The 25455-nt window shown below is 44.6% G+C and overlaps 1 protein-coding gene across 1 annotated transcript in view; it reads right to left on the bottom strand.

Annotated features, from left to right (window-relative positions):
* The window catches only part of LOC136882136 (putative phospholipase B-like lamina ancestor), a 150639-nt gene that overhangs the window by 81645 nt on the left and 43539 nt on the right, over window positions 1-25455 (bottom strand). The window contains exon 2 of the mRNA XM_067154679.2: window positions 7700-7844. The gene's annotated coding sequence lies outside the window, so the exon portion shown is untranslated. The remainder of the gene's footprint in view (window positions 1-7699; window positions 7845-25455) is intronic.

Raw genomic sequence — 25455 nt, 5'->3', positions numbered from 1 at the left:
ACGATTTAAAGATAAGAGGTAGTGAACTAAATGTAGTTACAAATAGAGGATTGTGGCGACGTTTAGTACATTCACAGAGGCTTGCAAACTGAACGCAGATACATATTACTTGAACGTTTGCGTTTTCGTGGACCACCTCGACAAGAGAGTAAAGTTGTTTTCACCAACTTTTCTGATTCTTCTTCTTAGTTTACAATCTTTCAGCAAGTATGCCACTTCTGTATTATGTTTATTGCATAAAATGAATTGATTCTGCTTATTTTCTTCTCTTATGGCTTTACCACGAAATTATCCATCTCATTTTCCTATTTGTTAGCTTTACTGCCTTATTTTCACTGTTCTGTTGCTATTACATTGCGCCCTTATTCTTTGTCTTTCTATGTCTGCTTTCTTTGCACAAACTTCTTTCACAATCTCTCTCATCCCATCCACCGAGTGCGTCTCGCTCATCATCGGCCCGTATTATATTGAAGGCAAACTTTCTAGTGTCCACTCACTTCTGTCAGTTGAAAACTTAAGTTAAATATGTCTCGTTCTTAAAGGAACATCAGAGTCACACTCAAACATTTAGAAACAATACTTATGTCTATCTAGGAACTTAAATTCTTTGTTTAATGCTGTGTTCCACAGATTGCAGTCAGTTCCTGTGGCTGCTGACCGCGATGGTCCAAGCACAACTACGTTTTAAGATTGTCCTGTGACGTCGTGTCGTTTGCATATTTATCCAGATGTGGGTTTATTGCTCCTGCTCGAGTGATAAGTTTCTGTTTGTGGCGCCGCTAAGAATAGTACAAGTAGAACCGGAACTGCGTGAGAATTGTCTTAAAGTGTGTTTACCCACTTTCTCCTGAAATAGAACAGTTTAATTACAATAATATTGTTTATTTTACTTCCCTATCACGTTTTTTGATAGTTTTCGGATACGCGCAGGTGGCACGCTTACATACTTGAGCACGAGACTGAGCCGGATCTGAACCCTGAACCGCCTGAGCGTCTCAGCCGATTGAAAAAAAACCTACAACCTGTTCTCCAGTCATTGACTGGGTCAGGGATGTAATGAATGAAGCAGATATAGGCTGTTAGTACGATGGGGTCACCACTCCCAAAGTTGACTGGTAGATGCTATGAAATGAGAATGGAGAGTGTTGCTGGAAAGAAAGATGACAGAAAAAACCGGAGTACCCGGAGAAAAACCTGTCCCGCCTCCGCTTTGTCCAGCGCAAATCTCACATGGTGTGACCGGGATCTGAACCACGGTATCCAGCGGTGAGAGACCGACGCGCTGCCGTCTGAGCCACGGAGGCTCCCCTCAGCCGATTATTATTTATTTATTTATTTATTTATTTATTTAGTTAGTTAGTTATTTATTTATTTCCTATCTTGTTGTTTAGGGCTAGCACGCCTGCCTCTTACCGAGGAGACTGGGGTTCGATGTTGGCCAGTCGGAAGGTCCTTTTTCTTGGATTCAGGCCAGAAACGCGGTTCTTATGAAAAGAAGAGATTGAGAATAAAGGGAATTAGTGGAGTTCATTGAACTCACATCCCCTGCAATGAGGAGCTCATCGTTTTACCAGTGATCCATTAAAGATTTTTGATTACTTTCGTATTCGTTCGATGAATTGTTGTCAATCGTTGAAGCAAGTTTACACACCAGATGAGAAACTGCATTCCAGCAAGGAAAAACCAAGTGTCTGAGAAGTGGAGAGAGCAGTGGATCGTGTGAAAGCGGCCAAAGGCACAAATTAACCAGAATATGAAAAATGTACAAGACTGTGGATGAGCAATACGGAGAATTGCGAGAAGAGTTAGCGAAGTCGGACTCACTCTCACGGTGGCGGAGAGGAGCGTTCCACAACCAGGAGAGAACCTGCTTTTCGGGGCTATACTATGACTGCGACAAGAAATATGAAACACTTGTAATGATGATTATTATAAGGGAACGTATTTCTATGTAAATACATATCTATTTAGGAAACTAAAAATAGTTATATTTTCGCGAAGTTCAAACATGTTGGCTTTATTCTCCATACTTTTCTACATTTTGGAGTTTAGAACATATGATCGCCCGCCCTCCTCTAAGCGTATATACAATCTTATACATTTTCTGCACATCAATAGCGAGAGTTCACACGAAGATTAAGATGAATCCAGGCCTCATCCGAAAAGAACATAAGTTGTGTGTGCCATAAACGATCATTCAGTGATACACGATATCACTCAGCTCTTGTAGCTGTAACGGATCAAACACCCGATATAGATAATTAACAACAATTGCACGCTGGACGCCAGGCTTCGAAATTAAATGTAATTTGAAACCGATTTTAGATCTAAAAAGTACTAAACTTAATTTAATGAGACTACCCCGGTCGTGAGGTATAAGGATACTAACCATTAAATACCATGTGGAAAAACATAGGGAACCTACAAAAAAGTAAATTATTTAACGATGTACAAAGAAAAAGGTTTTATTCCAAAAAAGATGAAATTACGTAAAAAAAAGTTTTTCTCAAAATTAAAAATAACTGACTGAGATTACAATTCAATACTACACGCGCGGACCTGCGATAACAGGGCTTACTAATGCTCACCGGAGGTTGATCTTTTCGTCGTCTGCTTCCGTGGTTGATAGTTGTCGTCCCTCTTCCAACAGCATCATCCTTGTCATCTGCTTCATGGAATGGATTCCACCCTGAATCTATCACTCACTATTTTGCTGAGTACCATAAAACATAGTACCAACCTTACAATGTGAAATTCCACATCGGAATTAATTGAAGTGAGAACGGAAACATCCAGTCCTTCTATATTATGTTAACTTGTCTTTCTAAATAATCTGAGTAAGTCTCACAGAGCCGATAAGAAATGTTGAGTATAAGCACATCGTAAGCGATGCACTCAGATAGCAGGGTGACTCTAAAAGCCCATGGACTACCTGAGAATGGAGACTCAAGAAAGCTGGATGCAGAATGATCTTCACCACGCCGTGTAAATCCTCTTCATATTCCCACTTCCTCCCTTCATGTCACACGACATACGTCACCACCCTGTCGATATATAGATGAAGTGTCTGTCCTTGACAGAAAAATTGTATGGAGTGATTTAGCGTCCCAACAAGGAAATTATGTATCTTCCTCCTGCTGTTGCGTACGTTTCCAAGAACCTTCCAAAATTAACCTTCCTGGACTATTGCGAGACACCAAGTAGCCTGTTAGCGCAAGACCTGTCTTGACATTACCACGGAATATTCTAATATATTACAATTAAAAAATATTTCTCGTTCTTACGTACAATTACATAAATGATGATGATGGACGTTAATAATGAATAAAATTACATATGATACATGATACATACATATATATATACAATTAATTCGGGTGGGCAATCAAATTATGTAAATGTCGTGGCGCCCACGATATTAGATAGCTGTATCAGCAGGTTTTCAACAATGGGCCCGTGTAAACATGTGCAACACCTCCAAGTGCAGAATAAACCCAAGCCGCTACTTGTTGTGCTGATTTTGTGAGCAGTTTATTCGGTGACCGTTCAAGAATGGCTACTCTGTTAAAACTGTCCGTGGGCACGCATGTGTTTGTACTGAGCACTGAGACAGTAGTTTCAAATATATTTACAATTACGTGAATGTGTGCTCATGAAGGTGGCACTTCACCAGGAAACTGCTGAACAAATGCATCGCGTCCCCGTCCAGCCAACTCGTACCGTTGCCTGCGAGATACACAAGGCCGGGAAATCCAGCACACTAGACTCGTCCTCGAGATACTTCCGGCAAGTGCCGCTAGAGTTCTCTTTACTGATCTGTCTCGCCCGCTCATTGCAACACGTTCGAATATGAAGAACTATACAAATTCATTAAAAGTAGTAATTTCAGAAGACAGCAAACAGATATGAGATCAAAGATAGACCAAGAGCAATTGTTTTACTTATTTTCTACAACGTATTTCTTACAATATGCTAAAACGAAATAACTAATTCACGAAAGAAGCAGAGACATCTGAAAGCGAGTTTGTCACTTCTTACCGATTCCTTTAATTGTGCCTCAGAATATCCGATGAGCGGATGGAGATTGCGGTCATAAATAACTTTCGGTTTAATCGTCCTTTCACCAATTGTCAGCGATGCAATCTTTTCCTGCGCACATCTGATATTTTGACTTTCGTATTCATGCCTGTGTTTGGTGAGTGATGTTATGCCCGTTACGCGGCGTTTCACCGTATTTCTCTTTTTCTTCCCGTAAAATTAAATTTGTATTCGCCTCTGCGGTGTAGTGGTTAGTGTGATTAGCTGTCACCCCCGGAGGTCCGGGTTCGATTCCCGGCCCTGCCATGAAACTTGAAAAGTGGTACGAGGGCTGGAACGGGGTCCACTCACCCTCGGGAGGTCAACTGAGTAGAGGTGGGTTCGATTCCCACCTCAGCCATCCTCGAAGTAGTTTTCCGTGGTTTCACACTTCTCCTCCAGTCAAATGCCAGGATAGTACCTAACATAAGGCCACGGCCGCTTCCTTCCCTCTTCCCTGCCTGTCCTTTCCAACCTTCCCATCTCCCACAAGGTCCCTGTTCAGCATAGCAGGTGAGGCTGCCTGAGCGAGGTACTGGTCATCCTCCCCAGCTGTATCCCCCAACCCAAAGTCTGGTGCTCCAGGACACTACCCTTGAGCGATAGAGGTGGGATCCCTCGTTGAGTTCGAGGGAAAAAGCGACCCTGGAGGGTAAACGGATGAAGAAAGAAGAAAATTTAATTCGTTCTAACAGGAATAAAGCTCCTAAATGACCAATTTTAGCATGCTTTTCAATTTGGTTTGCTTTTTGGTCAAGTTCAGACACCGTAGAACTTTTTTCTGATTCCATTATCCGCATCCTACTTCTCAATTTACAGATTATTTTCTGTAATCTGGTATTTAATTTTCTCATCCGTATATTGTTTAGATTTAACAGAGATACTCGTAGACTTTCCTTGATACAGAAAGGAGACTTGTACTCGTTTTTCGTTTGTGGCTGACGTATGAAAATGTGGTATGTTCATCGTAATCTGAATCGGAACTTTTACTAAATTTTGATGGCAATACATCATTTTTGGGAGCTGGACGCTTCCTGCGTTTGACATTTTCCTGTTTGTGAACAGGATACACAATAAAAACAGACGGAAATTTAATTGATGTGCTCACAATGAAATCTGTTTTATGAGAATTGGTAGGTACCTAAAGAGATCCTACTATATCACCTTGCGTAGAAATAGTTTGCTTGCATTTCTCCCTTAAACCGCACTCGGAACGGAAACTATGGAACGTCAATTTTCATGCTTTTTTTAGTGTCATCCGAAATACAGAGAGGTACACAACAGAGTACCTTGTTCTCAACCTCACAGACACTCGCCGACAGAAACAATATTCACCGTGAACACGGTCGGGCCGCTTTTTCAGCGAGAAATTAGCAGCTATGACCCGGCCTTGTATATCTCGTAGGCAACGCTCGTACTTAAATAACTTTTACATACGAAAATACGGTGTTGCAATAACTGCCTCCCGTACAGCTCCTTAGGTCTCGGAGAGTAGAAATGCCACTGGACGGTCTGAGTTTATAAGAAAGGCCATATATATTCCAAATTCTTACTCATTGTCCACATTTTGGCTAAAAAACTTAAATTCTATTAAATTAATACCCCTCTCAATAATTGAGAAACACATTAACAATTTATATTTAAGCATGCAATATTTTAACCTGTGTAGAAGTGAAGAATCGACACTGTGCCTGTGGTTTCCTGATTATTTCGTAATTCGAGCATTCCCTTTCATGGCTTCGTGGGACTGCTAAGAACGTTCTGCATGTCAGGGACTCTGAAGATCCAGCCTCAACTAAAGTCTGTCAGGAATTACTAAAAGTTACACTCAGCATAATGTGTAACATATCACAAGAGCACTCATAAGTCTGCAGAACTTTCATCTGTCACTTTCTGGAAGTTTCCAAAAGGTGAATAATACTGTGGAACAACTGAATCGTGGAAGGGGTAAAGCAGAATACCGACACTGTACTTCAAACAACCTTGGATGTCAAGAATCAGAAAGGTTGCTGCAATGTTGTGCGGAAACTTATGTGTGAATTTAACGTTGGACTTGACCCCAGGAGACAAGCATGAACTTGTCTAGTGAACGCAGTTTCACTGAATATACCGTAAACATTTCCTCAGAGAAAACAGATGATTTACTTTCCAGCACTTAGAGAACATATCGTGTGTTCTTCACTAAACTCAATGGAAATGATAGTCTCTAGGAGCTAAATAGTTGCTTTACGTCGCAGCGACACAGACAGGTCTTATGGCGACGATGGGATGGGAAAGGGCTAGGAATGGGAAGGAAGCCGCCATGGCCTTAATCAAGGTACACTCCAGCATTTGCCTGGTGTGAAAATGGGAAACCACGGAAAACCATCTTCAGGGCTGCCGACAGTGGGATTCGAACCCACTATTTCCTGGATTGGGCTCACAGCTACGCGCCCTTACACGCACGGCCAACTCGCCCGGTGGAGCTAATTTTAAGTCCATATATAATTCCATATTTCAATAAAAATATATATGTACATATTTGATTAATTACATTGTTCAACACATTTTTTTTACACTTTTTCTCTCTCAGAAATAAAAATATGCTATTTTAGTTGATTCACATATGCTGATTTCGAATCTAAAGCCAGTTTTTCTCCATCACCTAACAGTTATTTGAGAGGACATGATGAACTTCCCAGAGCATACTGCGTAGCCTTAGTGCGGTTTTCTATGTTCTATTATTATATTTGGTGTAATTTCAACCCAAATCATCCATAATCCAAAATACACAACAACAAAAATATATTTAGTATGTTGCAATCAAGACTTTATATAGTAGAAACTTTTACCTAAAAGACTTGCGTTTACAAAATGGCTCCGAAATATCTGTGGTACATTGCCAGAAGTAATCAGCAAGCATGTTGCATCGCCTTTCCCCGTGCTCATCACTAAGGCTCGGTGCAAAGAAATCCAAGTGCGAATGAAGGAAGTGAATCTTAAGGGACATAGGAATCTTTCACCGTATCTCTGTAATTTTCTGCTCTATAGTTTCCCAGAAAACTCACACAAACCGATTTAAAAGCAAGTTAGGCTTTTTTTCAACAAGAATGAGAGCCCCCTCGAATACAGAATCCTGTGAGAGCGCATATTTGTGGTCCTATAAAGACACCTTCCTTTAGACTCACCTTTAAAATGTTCCCCTTAAATACTGAAATCTCTTCCTGATGTGTCTATCGCCTTAACAAAGTTCTTCATCAACCGCAAAGGGGGAAAAATTATTTTGGTGACAACAAGTGGGACATTTTTAACACTTTTTTCTCCTAATACTACACTTTCTCTTGAAGACCATTCTCTAATTTAATAATGGTCACGCTTATCTCGACTGTGCTACTCACAGAGGAATAAAACTAAGAGGTATAATAAGAAAGTTGCCCAGACAGGGAGACAATAGCGCCTTCCACTCCCGCTATAGGGTTCGCGATACATATATCTCAACAATGTTAGGTGATACGAAAATACTAACTTTATTTTCGTGATCATCGTGTCTGTTGTACTGGGTAAACAGTTCCCTGATGATATAAAATAGCAGAGAATAAGCAGGAACTGTGGATTGAATAAGAAATCACCAGATGGAACTTACCTTGTAGTCAGTGATGGAAGCGTTAAAATGATGTTGCCAATGGTTAGGACTTGAAGACGTGTTTAACTGTTCTCAACCCATCGAAGTAGACTGTGTGGTTGATGTGTGCTCGCTAAATATTTGTCTTTTCCAGCTCGGCACGCACCTGAAACAAAGGACGGTAAATCACTCCACTGTTTGGACATGTCCTTGCCTCTCTTAAGGGACAATCTCATATTTAAGGGAACGTCCTTCCTACGTTTATCTCAGCTTCACTGATACAGCCACGAACATGCACTCGCAGAAATCACTGGGATCACTGGGGATCGAGCGGCTGTACCACTCAGCTCCCATATTACAGTAATAATAATAAGTTGAAGCAATCCAGTTTGTAGCTAGACCAGGTAATAACAGGCTCGCAAAGAAAATGTGAAACTTAGCCTTATCAATGAAAAACCACAATAACTGGCGAAAGAAATCAGTGAAGACCTAAATGAAATTGGCATTAATGAAGAAATCAATCAAGATAGCATAAGATTCAGAACGTTAATTAACAAAAACTTTTCTGTAAAGCCCAGCCGACTAAATACAGGATGGACTGTACGACGTAAAAAGGAACAGAGGGAGCGGATGAAGAGAGATTGGGAAGAGAAGAAAATACAAAAGAGTGCTAAAACGTTCAAACGTGTTTCTTAGTTGGGTATAACGAATCAATAATAATAATAATAATAATAATAATAATAATAATAATAATAATAATAATAATAATAACAACAACAACAATTGTACCGATGTACCGAGAGGTACATCCACCCCCGTTCATTCAAATGAAGCACCTTGAAGAAGGCCGTCTTCAGTATAAAACTTGCAACAACTTGTGCGAGAAATTTGGACTTTTCTTCACAGATGTGTCTACCAATAAAACTTATGTTATGCCCTCTAGTGTGAAGAGGAACTATTAAAATCCCAAAGTAATTTTCTATTTTAAGGTTTCCTAAACTGAGTTGATTAGTCTTTGTTTTCTGTGTATCACACTTTGCTACACTTCTCTCTCTTCCCGCCAACTTGTGATGTTGGGCAATAGAAAATGTTGTGTATTTAATTTTCAACCAATAATCGTTTTCTTGTACAAATTTAATTATCCAATAAAATTTGGAGGTGTGTCGGGCCTTAGCCCAGAGCTCTCCAGAACGGGTACAAAAGCTGGCACTTTTTCAAGCTACCTTGTCTTATTGATCGTTCAGTTTACTGAGCATGTGCTAATAGAGGAGGCGGGGGCATCTCCCCCTTCATCGAGTATTCCACCAGACTAAAGTAATGGCAGCCATTTAATAGCTAGCTCAAGGGGAAGGTTTCCAATATTCCAATATTCTAAAGTGTAAATTTCAAACAAGCCGAAGCTAAAATTAGGGAATAGAGAGTGTAACACCCTCTCCAGTTCCCTACCAACTTGATTTCTAGGTGACTATGACTTTGTAACCGTTCTCTGTCTGCAACTTCAATTTTCTCCATCTAGTCACCTCAGTAGTATAGGATTAGCCTCTGTAACTTCAGCCCAAATAGAGTTTTTAATCTTTTAGTGCGAATTTCTAGGATATGCCGCCTTCGCATCATTTTGATTTTCGGACCAGTAACTTTAACCTGTGTTTTCTTTTTCTCTCTCACGAAGGCCCGGTAGAATGCGTATTCGATACTCCTGTAAAATAAGATCATTTATGTTGAGAGAGTGTGGAGTGTTTAAGACAGTGGATACTGTTTGAATTGTAAAATGTAGAGGCCCGGAAAGTATACATTTTATTGAGCAAAGATTCTAGGGTAGAAAATGTAAAATTTGAAAATTGCCTTGAGAAGCCGGTTAGGATATATGGTTCGGAGCGAGTCGCCTAGATAAATTCATAGAGCATATTATTATTATTATTATTATTATTATTATTATTATTATTATTATTATTATTATTATTATTATTATTATTATTATTATTATTATTATTATTATTATTATTTGCAATAATTGGCTTTACGTCGCACCGACGCAGATAGGTCTTTTGGCGAAGAATGGATAGGAAATAGATTGTCCGCTGTTGTGATATTTGGAAAGTTCTCCACTAAGAACAATTACGTTGTCCATCTCCACATTCCACATTGTGGTATCGTAAAGCAGACCAGTGCTGCGGTCAAGGCGGCGCTCTCTATAACTGTTATCCTCAACAATTATATTGACAACTTAACAAGACGTGAGAACGTCTCAAGACGACCACTCTGCACGTTACGTAACATTTCCAGGACGTCTCGTACAATGTCGTCATGGTTACAGTACAGGGGACTTTGGTGTCTGCTTCTCTGGCATGTACTGTACTGTATATAAAGTACTGGTAGTGGCGTCTGGTTACAGTACAGGGGGCTTTGGTGGCTGCTTCTCTGACATGTACTGTACTGTATATCCAGTACTGGTAGTGGCGTCTGGTTACAGTACAGGGAGCTTTGGTGTCTGCTTCTCTGACATGTACTGTACTGTATATCCAGTACTGGTAGTGGCGTCTGGTTACAGTACAGGGGGCTTTGGTGTCTGCTTCTCTGACATGTACTGTATATCCAGTACTGGTAGTGGCGTCTGGTTACAGTACAGGGAGCTTTGGTGTCTGCTTCTCTGACATATACTGTACTGTATATCCAGTACTGGTAGTGGCGTCTGGTTACAGTACAGGGGGCTTTGGTGTCTGCTTCTCTGACATGTACTGTACTGTATATCCAGTACTGGTAGTGGCGTCTGGTTACAGTACAGGGGGCTTTGGTGTCTGCTTCTCTGACATGTACTGTACTGTATATCCAGTACTGGTAGTGGCGTCTGGTTACAGTACAGGGAGCTTTGGTGTCTGCTTCTCTGACATGTACTGTATATCCAGTACTGGTAGCGGCGTCTGGTTACAGTACAGGGGGCTTTGGTGTCTGCTTCTCTGACATGTACTGTATATCCAGTACTGGTAGTGGCGTCTGGTTACAGTACAGGGAGCTTTGGTGTCTGCTTCTCTGACATGTACTGTATATCCAGTACTGGTAGTGGCGTCTGGTTACGGTACAGAGGGCTTTGGTGTCTGCTTCTCTGACATGTACTGTACTGTATATCCAGTACTGGTAGTGGCGTCAGGTTACAGTACAGGGAGCTTTGGTGTCTGCTTCTCTGACATGTACTGTATATCCAGTACTGGTAGTGGCATCTGGTTACAGTATAGGGGGCTTTGGTGTCTGCTTCTCTGACATGTACTGTACTGTATATCCAGTACTGGTAGTGGCATCTGGTTACAGTAGAGGGGGCTTTGGTGTCTGCTTCTCTGACATGTACTGTACTGTATATCCAGTACTGGTAGTGGCGTCTGGTTACAGTACAGGGGGCTTTGGTGTCTGCTTCTCTGACATGTACTGTACTGTATCTCCAGTACTGGTAGTGACGTCTGGTTACAGTACAGGGGGCTTTGGTGTCTGCTTCTCTGGCATGTACTGTACTGTATATCCAGTACTGGTAGTGGCGTCTGGTTACAGTAGAGGGGGCTTTGGTGTCTGCTTCTCTGACATGTACTGTACTGTATATCCAGTACTGGTAGTGGCGTCTGGTTACAGTACAGGGGGCTTTGGTGTCTGCTTCTCTGACATGTACTGTATATAAAGTACTGGTAGTGGCGTCTGGTTACAGTACAGGGAGCTTTGGTGTCTGCTTCTCTGACATGTACTGTACTGTATATCCAGTACTGGTAGTGGCGTCTGGTTACAGTACAGGGGGCTTTGGTGTCTGCTTCTCTGACATGTACTGTACTGTATATCCAGTACTGGTAGTGGCGTCTGGTTACAGTACAGGGGGCTTTGGTGTCTGCTTCTCTGGCATGTACTGTACTGTATATCCAGTACTGGTAGTGGCGTCTGGTTACAGTACAGGGGGCTTTGGTGTCTGCTTCTCTGACATGTACTGTACTGTACTGTATATCCAGTACTGGTAGTGGCGTCTGGTTACAGTACAGGGGGCTTTGGTGTCTGCTTCTCTGACATGTACTGTATATAAAGTACTGGTAGTGGCGTCTGGTTACAGTACAGGGGGCTTTGGTGTCTGCTTCTCTGACATGTACTGTATATCCAGTACTGGTAGTGGCGTCTGGTCACAGTACAGCGAGCTTCGGTGTCTGCTTCTTTGACATGTACTGTACTGTATATCCAGTACTGGTAGTGGCGTCTGGTTACAGTACAGCGAGCTTTGGTGTCTGCTTCTTTGACATGTACTGTATATCCAGTACTGGTAGTGGCGTCTGGTTACAGTACAGGGAGCTTTGGTGTCTGCTTCTCTGACATGTACTGTACTGTATATCCAGTACTGGTAGTGGCGTCTGGTTACAGTACAGGGGGCTTTGGTGTCTGCTTCTCTGACATGTACTGTATATAAAGTACTGGTAGTGGCGTCTGGTTACAGTACAGGGAGCTTTGGTGTCTGCTTCTCTGACATGTACTGTACTGTACATCCAGTACTGGTAGTGGCGTCTGGTTACAGTACAGGGGGCTTTGGTGTCTGCTTCTCTGACATGTACTGTATATCCAGTACTGGTAGTGGCGTCTGGTTACAGTACAGGGAGCTTTGGTGTCTGCTTCTCTGACATGTACTGTACTGTATATCCAGTACTGGTAGTGGCGTCTGGTTACAGTACAGGGAGCTTTGGTGTCTGCTTCTCTGACATGTACTGTATATCCAGTACTGGTAGCGGCGTCTGGTTACAGTACAGGGGGCTTTGGTGTCTGCTTCTCTGACATGTACTGTATATCCAGTACTGGTAGTGGCGTCTGGTTACAGTACAGGGAGCTTTGGTGTCTGCTTCTCTGACATGTACTGTATTGTATATCCAGTACTGGTAGTGGCGTCTGGTTACAGTACAGGGGGCTTTGGTGTCTGCTTCTCTGACATGTACTGTACTGTACTGTATATCCAGTACTGGTAGTGGCGTCTGGTTACAGTACAGGGGGCTTTGGTGGCTGCTTCTCTGACATGTACTGTACTGTATATCCAGTACTGGTAGTGGCGTCTGGTTACAGTACAGGGAGCTTTGGTGTCTGCTTCTCTGACATGTACTGTACTGTATATCCAGTACTGGTAGTGGCGTCTGGTTACAGTACAGCGAGCTTTGGTGTCTGCTTCTCTGACATGTACTGTATATCCAGTACTGGTAGTGGCGTCTGGTTACAGTACAGGGAGCTTTGGTGTCTGCTTCTCTGACATGTACTGTATATCCAGTACTGGTAGTGGCGTCTGGTTACGGTACAGAGGGCTTTGGTGTCTGCTTCTCTGACATGTACTGTACTGTATATCCAGTACTGGTAGTGGCGTCTGGTTACAGTACAGGGAGCTTTGGTGTCTGCTTCTCTGACATGTACTGTATATCCAGTACTGGTAGTGGCATCTGGTTACAGTATAGGGGGCTTTGGTGTCTGCTTCTCTGACATGTACTGTACTGTATATCCAGTACTGGTAGTGGCATCTGGTTACAGTACAGGGGGCTTTGGTGTCTGCTTCTCTGACATGTACTGTACTGTATATCCAGTACTGGTAGTGGCGTCTGGTTACAGTACAGGGGGCTTTGGTGTCTGCTTCTCTGACATGTACTGTACTGTATCTCCAGTACTGGTAGTGGCGTCTGGTTACAGTACAGGGGGCTTTGGTGTCTGCTTCTCTGGCATGTACTGTACTGTATATCCAGTACTGGTAGTGGCGTCTGGTTACAGTACAGGGGGCTTTGGTGTCTGCTTCTCTGACATGTACTGTACTGTATATCCAGTACTGGTAGTGGCGTCTGGTTACAGTACAGGGGGCTTTGGTGTCTGCTTCTCTGACATGTACTGTATATAAAGTACTGGTAGTGGCGTCTGGTTACAGTACAGGGAGCTTTGGTGTCTGCTTCTCTGACATGTACTGTACTGTATATCCAGTACTGGTAGTGGCGTCTGGTTACAGTACAGGGGGCTTTGGTGTCTGCTTCTCTGACATGTACTGTACTGTATATCCAGTACTGGTAGTGGCGTCTGGTTACAGTACAGGGGGCTTTGGTGTCTGCTTCTCTGACATGTACTGTATATAAAGTACTGGTAGTGGCGTCTGGTTACAGTACAGGGGGCTTTGGTGTCTGCTTCTCTGGCATGTACTGTACTGTATATCCAGTACTGGTAGTGGCGTCTGGTTACAGTACAGGGCGCTTTGGTGTCTGCTTCTCTGACATGTACTGTACTGTACTGTATATCCAGTACTGGTAGTGGCGTCTGGTTACAGTACAGGGGGCTTTGGTGTCTGCTTCTCTGACATGTACTGTATATAAAGTACTGGTAGTGGCGTCTGGTTACAGTACAGGGGGCTTTGGTGTCTGCTTCTCTGACATGTACTGTATATCCAGTACTGGTAGTGGCGTCTGGTCACAGTACAGCGAGCTTCGGTGTCTGCTTCTTTGACATGTACTGTACTGTATATCCAGTACTGGTAGTGGCGTCTGGTTACAGTACAGCGAGCTTTGGTGTCTGCTTCTCTGACATGTACTGTATATCCAGTACTGGTAGTGGCGTCTGGTTACAGTACAGGGAGCTTTGGTGTCTGCTTCTCTGACATGTACTGTATATCCAGTACTGGTAGCGGCGTCTGGTTACAGTACAGGGGGCTTTGGTGTCTGCTTCTCTGACATGTACTGTATATCCAGTACTGGTAGTGGCGTCTGGTTACAGTACAGGGGGCTTTGGTGTCTGCTTCTCTGACATGTACTGTACTGTATATCCAGTACTGGTAGTGGCGTCTGGTTACAGTACAGGGAGCTTTGGTGTCTGCTTCTCTGACATGTACTGTATATCCAGTACTGGTAGTGGCGTCTGGTTACAGTACAGGGAGCTTTGGTGTCTGCTTCTCTGGCATGTACTGTACTGTATATCCAGTACTGGTAGTGGCGTCTGGTTACAGTACAGGGAGCTTTGGTGTCTGCTTCTCTGACATGTACTGTACTGTATATCCAGTACTGGTAGTGGCGTCTGGTTACAGTACAGGGGGCTTTGGTGTCTGCTTCTCTGACATGTACTGTATATCCAGTACTGGTAGTGGCGTCTGGTTACAGTACAGGGAGCTTTGGTGTCTGCTTCTCTGACATGTACTGTATATCCAGTACTGGTAGTGGCGTCTGGTTACAGTACAGGGAGCTTTGGTGTCTGCTTCTCTGACATGTACTGTACTGTATATCCAGTACTGGTAGTGGCGTCTGGTTACAGTACAGGGAGCTTTGGTGTCTGCTTCTCTGACATGTACTGTACTGTATATCCAGTACTGGTAGCGGCGTCTGGTTACAGTACAGGGGGCTTTGGTGTCTGCTTCTCTGACATGTACTGTATATCCAGTACTGGTAGTGGCGTCTGGTTACAGTACAGGGAGCTTTGGTGTCTGCTTCTCTGACATGTACTGTACTGTATATCCAGTACTGGTAGTGGCGTCTGGTTACAGTACAGGGGGCTTTGGTGTCTGCTTCTCTGACATGTACTGTATATAAAGTACTGGTAGTGGCGTCTGGTTACAGTACAGGGGGCTTTGGTGTCTGCTTCTCTGACATGTACTGTATATAAAGTACTGGTAGTGGCGTCTGGTTACAGTACAGGGAGCTTTGGTGTCTGCTTCTCTGACATGTACTGTACTGTATATCCAGTACTGGTAGTGGCGTCTGGTTACAGTACAGGGAGCTTTGGTGTCTGCTTCTCTGACATGTACTGTACTGTATATCCAGTACTGGTAGTGGCGTCTGGTTACAGTACAGGGAGCTTTGGTGTCTGCTTCTCTGACATGTACTGTACTGTATATCCAGTACTGGTAGTGGCGTCTGGTTACAGTACAGCGAGCTTTGGTGTCTGCTTCTCTGACATGTACTGTACTGTATATAAAGTACTGGTAGTGGCGTCTGGTTACAGTACAGGGAGCTTTGGTGTCTGCTTCTCTGACATGTACTGTACTGTATATAAAGTACTGGTAGTGGCGTCTGGTTACAGTACAGGGGGCTTTGGTGTCTGCTTCTCTGACATGTACTGTACTGTATATAAAGTACTGGTAGTGGCGTCTGGTTACAGTACAGGGAGCTTTGGTGTCTGCTTCTCTGACATGTACTGTATTGTATATCCAGTACTGGTAGTGGCGTCTGGTTACAGTACAGGGGGCTTTGGTGTCTGCTTCTCTGACATGTACTGTACTGTATATCCAGTACTGGTAGTGGCGTCTGGTTACAGTACCGGGAGCTTTGGTGTCTGCTTCTCTGGCATGTACTGTACTGTATATCCAGTACTGGTAGTGGCGTCTGGTTACAGTACAGGGAGCTTCGGTGTCTGCTTCTGACATGTAATGTACTGTATATCCAGTACTGGTAGTGGCGTCTGGTTACAGTACAGGGGGCTTTGGTGTCTGCTTCTCTGACATGTACTGTATATCCAGTACTGGTAGTGGCGTCTGGTTACAGTACAGGGGGCTTTGGTGTCTGCTTCTCTGACATGTACTGTACTGTATATCCAGTACTGGTAGTGGCGTCTGGTTACAGTACAGGGAGCTTTGGTGTCTGCTTCTCTGACATGTACTGTACTGTATATCCAGTACTGGTAGCGGCGTCTGGTTACAGTACAGGGGGCTTTGGTGTCTGCTTCTCTGAAATGTACTGTATATCCAGTACTGGTAGTGGCGTCTGGTTACAGTACAGGGAGCTTTGGTGTCTGCTTCTCTGACATGTACTGTATATCCAGTACTGGTAGTGGCGTCTGGTTACAGTACAGGGAGCTTTGGTGTCTGCTTCTCTGACATGTACTGTACTGTATATCCAGTACTGGTAGTGGCGTCTGGTTACAGTACAGGGGGCTTTGGTGTCTGCTTCTCTGACATGTACTGTATATCCAGTACTGGTAGTGGCGTCTGGTTACAGTACAGGGGGCTTTGGTGTCTGCTTCTCTGACATGTACTGTACTGTATATCCAGTACTGGTAGTGGCGTCTGGTTACAGTACAGGGAGCTTTGGTGTCTGCTTCTCTGACATGTACTGTATATCCAGTACTGGTAGCGGCGTCTGGTTACAGTACAGGGGGCTTTGGTGTCTGCTTCTCTGACATGTACTGTACTGTATATCCAGTACTGGTAGTGGCGTCTGGTTACAGTACAGGGGGCTTTGGTGTCTGCTTCTCTGACATGTACTGTATATAAAGTACTGGTAGTGGCGTCTGGTTACAGTACAGGGGGCTTTGGTGTCTGCTTCTCTGGCATGTACTGTACTGTATATCCAGTACAGGTAGTGGCGTCTGGTTACAGTACAGGGGGCTTTGGTGTCTGCTTCTCTGACATGTACTGTACTGTATATCCAGTACTGGTAGTGGCGTCTGGTTACAGTACAGGGAGCTTTGGTGTCTGCTTCTCTGACATGTACTGTACTGTATATCCAGTACTGGTAGTGGCGTCTGGTTACAGTACAGGGGGCTTTGGTGTCTGCTTCTCTGACATGTACTGTATATCCAGTACTGGTAGTGGCGTCTGGTTACAGTACAGGGAGCTTTGGTGTCTGCTTCTCTGACATGTACTGTACTGTATATCCAGTACTGGTAGTGGCGTCTGGTTACAGTACAGGGAGCTTTGGTGTCTGCTTCTCTGGCATGTACTGTACTGTATATCCAGTACTGGTAGTGGCGGTCGTTACAGTACAGCGAGCTTTGGTGTCTGCTTCTCTGACATGTACTGTATATCCAGTACTGGTAGCGGCGTCTGGTTACAGTACAGGGGGCTTTGGTGTCTGCTTCTCTGACATGTACTGTACTGTATATCCAGTACTGGTAGTGGCGTCTGGTTACAGTACAGGGAGCTTTGGTGTCTGCTTCTCTGACATGTACTGTATATCCAGTACTGGTAGTGGCGTCTGGTTACAGTACAGGGAGCTTTGGTGTCTGCTTCTCTGACATGTACTGTACTGTATATCCAGTACTGGTAGCGGCGTCTGGTTACAGTACAGGGAGCTTTGGTGTCTGCTTCTCTGACATGTACTGTATATCCAGTACTGGTAGTGGCGTCTGGTTACAGTACAGGGAGCTTTGGTGTCTGCTTCTCTGACATGTACTGTATATCCAGTACTGGTAGCGGCGTCTGGTTACAGTACAGGGAGCTTTGGTGTCTGCTTCTCTGACATGTACTGTACTGTATATCCAGTACTGGTAGTGGCGTCTGGTTACAGTACAGGGGGCTTTGGTGTCTGCTTCTCTGACATGTACTGTACTGTATATCCAGTACTGGTAGTGGCGTCTGGTTACAGTACAGGGGGCTTTGGTGTCTGCTTCTCTGACATGTACTGTACTGTATATCCAGTACTGGTAGTGGCGTCTGGTTACAGTACAGGGAGCTTTGGTGTCTGCTTCTCTGACATGTACTGTACTGTATATCCAGTACTGGTAGTGGCGTCTGGTTACAGTACAGGGGGCTTTGGTGTCTGCTTCTCTGACATGTACTGTATATAAAGTACTGGTAGTGGCGTCTGGTTACAGTACAGGGAGCTTTGGTGTCTGCTTCTCTGACATGTACTGTACTGTATATCCAGTACTGGTAGTGGCGTCTGGTTACAGTACAGGGGGCTTTGGTGTCTGCTTCTCTGACATGTACTGTATATAAAGTACTGGTAGTGGCGTCTGGTTACAGTACAGGGAGCTTTGGTGTCTGCTTCTCTGACATGTACTGTATATCCAGTACTGGTAGTGGCGTCTGGTTACAGTACAGCGAGCTTTGGTGTCTGCTTCTCTGACATGTACTGTACTGTATATCCAGTACTGGTAGTGGCGTCTGGTTACAGTACAGGGAGCTTTGGTGTCTGCTTCTCTGACATGTACTGTACTGTATATCCAGTACTGGTAGTGGCGTCTGGTTACAGTACAGGGGGCTTTGGTGTCTGCTTCTCTGACATGTACTGTATATAAAGTACTGGTAGTGGCGTCTGGTTACAGTACAGGGAGCTTTGGTGTCTGCTTCTCTGACATGTACTGTACTGTATATCCAGTACTGGTAGTGGCATCTGGTTACAGTACAGGGAGCTTTGGTGTCTGCTTCTCTGACATGTACTGTATTGTATATCCAGTACTGGTAGTGGCGTCTGGTTACAGTACAGGGGGCTTTGGTGTCTGCTTCTCTGGCATGTACTGTACTGTATATCCAGTACTGGTAGTGGCGTCTGGTTACAGTACAGGGAGCTTTGGTGTCTGCTTCTCTGACATGTACTGTACTGTATATCCAGTACTGGTAGTGGCGTCTGGTTACAGTACAGGGGGCTTTGGTGTCTGCTTCTCTGACATGTACTGTATATAAAGTACTGGTAGTGGCGTCTGGTTACAGTACAGGGAGCTTTGGTGTCTGCTTCTCTGACATGTACTGTACTGTATATCCAGTACTGGTAGTGGCATCTGGTTACAGTACAGGGAGCTTTGGTGTCTGCTTCTCTGACATGTACTGTATTGTATATCCAGTACTGGTAGTGGCGTCTGGTTACAGTACAGGGAGCTTTGGTGTCTGCTTCTCTGACATGTACTGTACTGTATATCCAGTACTGGTAGTGGCGTCTGGTTACAGTACAGGGGGCTTTGGTGTCTGCTTCTCTGACATGTACTGTATATAAAGTACTGGTAGTGGCGTCTGGTTACAGTACAGCGGGCTTTGGTGTCTGCTTCTCTGGCATGTACTGTACTGTATATCCAGTACTGGTAGTGGCGCCTGGTTACAGTACAGGGAGCTTTGGTGTCTGCTTCTCTGACATGTACTGTACTGTATATCCAGTACTGGTAGTGGCGTCTGGTTACAGTACAGGGGGCTTTGGTGTCTGCTTCTCTGACATGTACTGTATATAAAGTACTGGTAGTGGCGTCTGGTTACAGTACAGGGAGCTTTGGTGTCTGCTTCTCTGACATGTACTGTACTGTATATCCAGTACTGGTAGTGGCGTCTGGTTACAGTACAGGGGGCTTTGGTGTCTGCTTCTCTGACATGCACTGTATATCCAGTACTGGTAGTGGCGTCTGGTTACAGTACAGGGAGCTTTGGTGTCTGCTTCTCTGACATGTACTGTACTGTATATCCAGTACTGGTAGTGGCGTCTGGTTACAGTACAGCGAGCTTTGGTGTCTGCTTCTCTGACATGTACTGTATATCCATTACTGGTAGTGGCGTCTGGTTACAGTACAGGGAGCTTTGGTGTCTGCTTCTCTGACATGTACTGTATATCCAGTACTGGTAGCGGCGTCTGGTTACAGTACAGGGGGCTTTGGTGTCTGCTTCTCTGACATGTACTGTATATCCAGTACTGGTAGTGGCGTCTGGTTACAGTACAGGGAGCTTTGGTGTCTGCTTCTCTGACATGTACTGTATATCCAGTACTGGTAGCGGCGTCTGGTTACAGTACAGGGGGCTTTGGTGTCTGCTTCTCTGGCATGTACTGTACTGTATATCCAGTACTGGTAGTGGCGTCTGGTTACAGTACAGGGAGCTTTGGTGTCTGCTTCTCTGACATGTACTGTACTGTATATCCAGTACTGGTAGTGGCGTCTGGTTACAGTACAGGGGGCTTTGGTGTCTGCTTCTCTGACATGTACTGTATATCCAGTACTGGTAGTGGCGTCTGGTTACAGTACAGCGAGCTTTGGTGTCTGCTTCTCTGACATGTACTGTACTGTATATCCAGTACTGGTAGTGGCGTCTGGTTACAGTACAGGGAGCTTTGGTGTCTGCTTCTCTGACATGTACTGTATATCCAGTACTGGTAGTGGCGTCTGGTTACAGTACAGCGAGCTTTGGTGTCTGCTTCTCTGACATGTACTGTACTGTATATCCAGTACTGGTAGTGGCGTCTGGTTACAGTACAGGGAGCTTTGGTGTCTGCTTCTCTGACATGTACTGTACTGTATATCCAGTACTGGTAGTGGCGTCTGGTTACAGTACAGGGAGCTTTGGTGTCTGCTTCTCTGACATGTACTGTACTGTATATCCAGTACTGGTAGTGGCGTCTGGTTACAGTACAGGGGGCTTTGGTGTCTGCTTCTCTGACATGTACTGTACTGTATATCCAGTACTGGTAGTGGCGTCTGGTTACAGTACAGGGGGCTTTGGTGTCTGCTTCTCTGACATGTACTGTACTGTATATCCAGTACTGGTAGTGGCGTCTGGTTACAGTACAGGGGGCTTTGGTGTCTGCTTCTCTGACATGTACTGTACTGTATATCCTGTACTGGTAGTGGCGTCTGGTTACAGTACAGGGGGCTTTGGTGTCTGCTTCTCTGACATGTACTGTACTGTATATCCAGTACTGGTAGTGGCGTCTGGTTACAGTACAGGGGGCTTTGGTGTCTGCTTCTCTGACATGTACTGTATATCCAGTACTGGTAGTGGCGTCTGGTTACAGTACAGGGAGCTTTGGTGTCTGCTTCTCTGACATGTACTGTACTGTATATCCAGTACTGGTAGTGGCGTCTGGTTACAGTACAGGGAGCTTTGGTGTCTGCTTCTCTGACATGTACTGTATTGTATATCCAGTACTGGTAGTGGCGTCTGGTTACAGTACAGCGGGCTTTGGTGTCTGCTTCTCTGACATGTACTGTACTGTATATCCAGTACTGGTAGTGGCGTCTGGTTACAGTATAGGGAGCTTTGGTGTCTGCTTCTCTGACATGTACTGTATATCCAGTACTGGTAGTGGCGTCTGGTTACAGTACAGGGAGCTTTGGTGTCTGCTTCTCTGGCATGTACTGTACTGTATATCCAGTACTGGTAGTGGCGTCTAGTTACAGTACAGGGGGCTTTGGTGTCTGCTTCTCTGACATGTACTGTACTGTATATCCAGTACTGGTAGTGGCGTCTGGTTACAGTATAGGGAGCTTTGGTGTCTGCTTCTCTGACATGTACTGTATATCCTGTACTGGTAGTGGCGTCTGGTTACAGTACAGGGAGCTTTGGTGTCTGCTTCTCTGACATGTACTGTATTGTATATCCAGTACTGGTAGTGGCGTCTGGTTACAGTACAGCGGGCTTTGGTGTCTGCTTCTCTGACATGTACTGTACTGTATATCCAGTACTGGTAGTGGCGTCTGGTTACAGTACATGGGGCTTTGGTGTCTGCTTCTCTGACATGTACTGTACTGTATATCCTGTACTGGTAGTGGCGTCTGGTTACAGTACAGGGAGCTTTGGTGTCTGCTTCTCTGACATGTACTGTACTGTATATCCAGTACTGGTAGTGGCGTCTGGTTACAGTACAGGGAGCTTTGGTGTCTGCTTCTCTGACATGTACTGTACTGTATATCCAGTACTGGTAGTGGCGTCTGGTTACAGTACAGCGAGCTTTGCTGTCTGCTTCTCTGACATGTACTGTACTGTATATCCAGTACTGGTAGTGGCGTCTGGTTACAGTATAGGGAGCTTTGGTGTCTGCTTCTCTGACATGTACTGTACTGTATATCCAGTACTGGTAGTGGCGTCTGGTTACAGTACAGGGAGCTTTGGTGTCTGCTTCTCTGACATGTACTGTACTGTATATCCAGTACTGGTAGTGGCGTCTGGTTACAGTACAGGGAGCTTTGGTGTCTGCTTCTCTGACATGTACTGTACTGTATATCCAGTACTGGTAGTGGCGTCTGGTTACAGTACAGCGAGCTTTGGTGTCTGCTTCTCTGACATGTACTGTACTGTATATCCAGTACTGGTAGTGGCGTCTGGTTACAGTATAGGGAGCTTTGGTGTCTGCTTCTCTGACATGTACTGTACTGTATATCCAGTACTGGTAGTGGCGTCTGGTTACAGTACAGCGAGCTTTGCTGTCTGCTTCTCTGACATGTACTGTACTGTATATCCAGTACTGGTAGTGGCGTCTGGTTACAGTATAGGGAGCTTTGGTGTCTGCTTCTCTGACATGTACTGTACTGTATATCCAGTACTGGTAGTGGCGTCTGGTTACAGTACAGGGAGCTTTGGTGTCTGCTTCTCTGACATGTACTGTACTGTATATCCAGTACTGGTAGTGGCGTCTGGTTACAGTACAGGGAGCTTTGGTGTCTGCTTCTCTGACATGTACTGTACTGTATATCCAGTACTGGTAGTGGCGTCTGGTTACAGTACAGCGAGCTTTGGTGTCTGCTTCTCTGACATGTACTGTATATAAAGTACTGGTAGTGGCGTCTGGTTACAGTACAGGGAGCTTTGGTGTCTGCTTCTCTGACATGTACTGTACTGTATATCCAGTACTGGTAGTGGCGTCTGGTTAGAGTACAGGGAGCTTTGGTGTCTGCTTCTCTGACATGTACTGTACTGTACTGTATATCCAGTACTGGTAGTGGCGGCTGGTTACAGTATAGGGAGCTCTGGTGTCTGCTTCTCTGACATGTACTGTACTGTATATCCAGTACTGGTAGTGGCGTCTGGTTAGAGTACAGGGAGCTTTGGTGTCTGCTTCTCTGGCATGTACTGTACTGTACTGTATATCCAGTACTGGTAGTGGCGTCTGGTTACAGTACAGGGAGCTTTGGTGTCTGCTTCTCTGACATGTACTGTACTGTACTGTATATCCAGTACTGGTAGTGGCGTCTGGTTACAGTACAGGGAGCTTTGGTGTCTGCTTCTCTGACATGTACTGTACTGTATATCCAGTACTGGTAGTGGCGTCTGGTTACAGTATAGGGAGCTTTGGTGTCTGCTTCTCTGACATGTACTGTACTGTATATCCAGTACTGGTAGTGGCGTGTGGTTACAGTACAGGGAGCTTTGGTGTCTGCTTCTCTGACATGTACTGTATTGTATATCCAGTACTGGTAGTGGCGTCTGGTTACAGTACAGCGGGCTTTGGTGTCTGCTTCTCTGACATGTACTGTACTGTATATCCAGTACTGGTAGTGGCGTCTGGTTACAGTACATGGGGCTTTGGTGTCTGCTTCTCTGACATGTACTGTACTGTATATCCTGTACTGGTAGTGGCGTCTGGTTACAGTACAGGGAGCTTTGGTGTCTGCTTCTCTGACATGTACTGTACTGTATATCCAGTACTGGTAGTGGCGTCTGGTTACAGTATAGGGAGCTTTGGTGTCTGCTTCTCTGACATGTACTGTACTGTATATCCAGTACTGGTAGTGGCGTCTGGTTACAGTACAGGGAGCTTTGGTGTCTGCTTCTCTGACATGTACTGTACTGTATATCCAGTACTGGTAGTGGCGTCTGGTTACAGTATAGGGAGCTCTGGTGGCTGCTTCTAGTTGTGGTTGCGGGTTCTAGCGACTGAGCTCGACTGGGTACCTGTAATGTGGAGACTACCAGTGATGTGGTGTGTTTAACAGTAATGCCATTTTTATGGAAGTGCAAGAATTCTTCAAAGACATAGTGCCTGCCATGTGAAGCCTATGAAATGTGGTGGGACCAGCCAGGGACTGAAATGACCAGTAAGAGGTCGCTCCCAACACTTTCTTGGCTTATGCTGCCTAAACCGTTTTAAATATCCACAAACTATGTTCGATCTTCAAACTTCAAACTTGTATATTTTCGAAAATATTAAAATAATTCATCATTGTGTGGTTCATGGCCTTGTACTTTCCCATCGCCTGTCTACTCTGGTGTGACGGTAAAGCAATAAGTGAAACATTCCTTCAGAGTCCAAACCAACATTCCTATTGTGAGTGGGTATAAACGTTGCTAGAACACTTGCACAATGAAATGATAGAAAAATCGGATTTAAAAGTTATATGTCTTCCAGTTTCAAGCACGCCAAACATAATGCCACAATTGTGTCACATGTTTCACTTAAAAGGTCGAGTTAATTAACAATAATAATAACAAATCAACACCCAGGAACAACTCAGTTAGCAAACCGGAAGCACTATACGCCCTGGAAACCTTGATCATTGGAGGCAGGACACGAGAGGAAAATCTTTGGTCCAGTCTCCTCAGAGGCAATCTGGATGAAACGAAAGTCGCGCGAGCTTTATCATCAAAATATCACCCATCACGACAAATAAATCATGGCCCGAAGAACGGAGGAGCCCAGATGAAAGAACATGAGCTACATGAGTTGTATCGCACTCCACAGATGGGCATAACGCTTTACGTTGAACTAACTACTATTTTTACGGGTTTCGCAGATGCTGAGGAGCCGGAATTTCGTCCCGCATGAGCTCATTTAGTAGCTAGACGTACTGGAGCCACTCAGCACTCTACCGTCTCAGTGTAGCGAATTAAGTCATACTTTTTCTCGTCGTCTCAGGCTGTTTATCGTTTCACTTGTGCTGATCTGCGTGATGTCATCTGCTTTACGTTGCTCCTGCCTATGTTGGAGTTAACAAGTGGAAAATGGAAACGTAAATTTTGTCACAGCAAAAGACCGACATTTGTCTAAATAGGAACACAAAAGGGAAACGTGTATATACAGACTGCTCAGTCTGGAACTGAGTACCTCAGACGGTAAAACACGGCGAAGATGGTGCGTTCGATCGCAGCTCAGTCCGGAACTCCTGCTGGTCAGCCCACTCGGGCTGCGCCATGTGCTAGTCAACGGCCTTTCCATTCGATGGACACGGGGGCCATTTTTAATTCTTTGTTCATACAACTCGGTTGTGCCAAATCTCCGTTCATCCGGTGCCATATGCGAGAACTGATCTGGCCATCACTTCGTGGTTTTGTATTGTTGACGTTTTAGTGTTGAAACTTACCGGGCGAGTTGGCCGTGCGGTTAGGGGCGCGCAGCTGTGAGCTCACATGCGGGAGA

The sequence above is a fragment of the Anabrus simplex genome, chromosome 10 (assembly GCF_040414725.1).
Source record: "Anabrus simplex isolate iqAnaSimp1 chromosome 10, ASM4041472v1, whole genome shotgun sequence".
NCBI lineage: Eukaryota > Metazoa > Arthropoda > Insecta > Orthoptera > Tettigoniidae > Anabrus > Anabrus simplex.
This window is presented reverse-complemented; position numbering and strand designations above follow the sequence as displayed.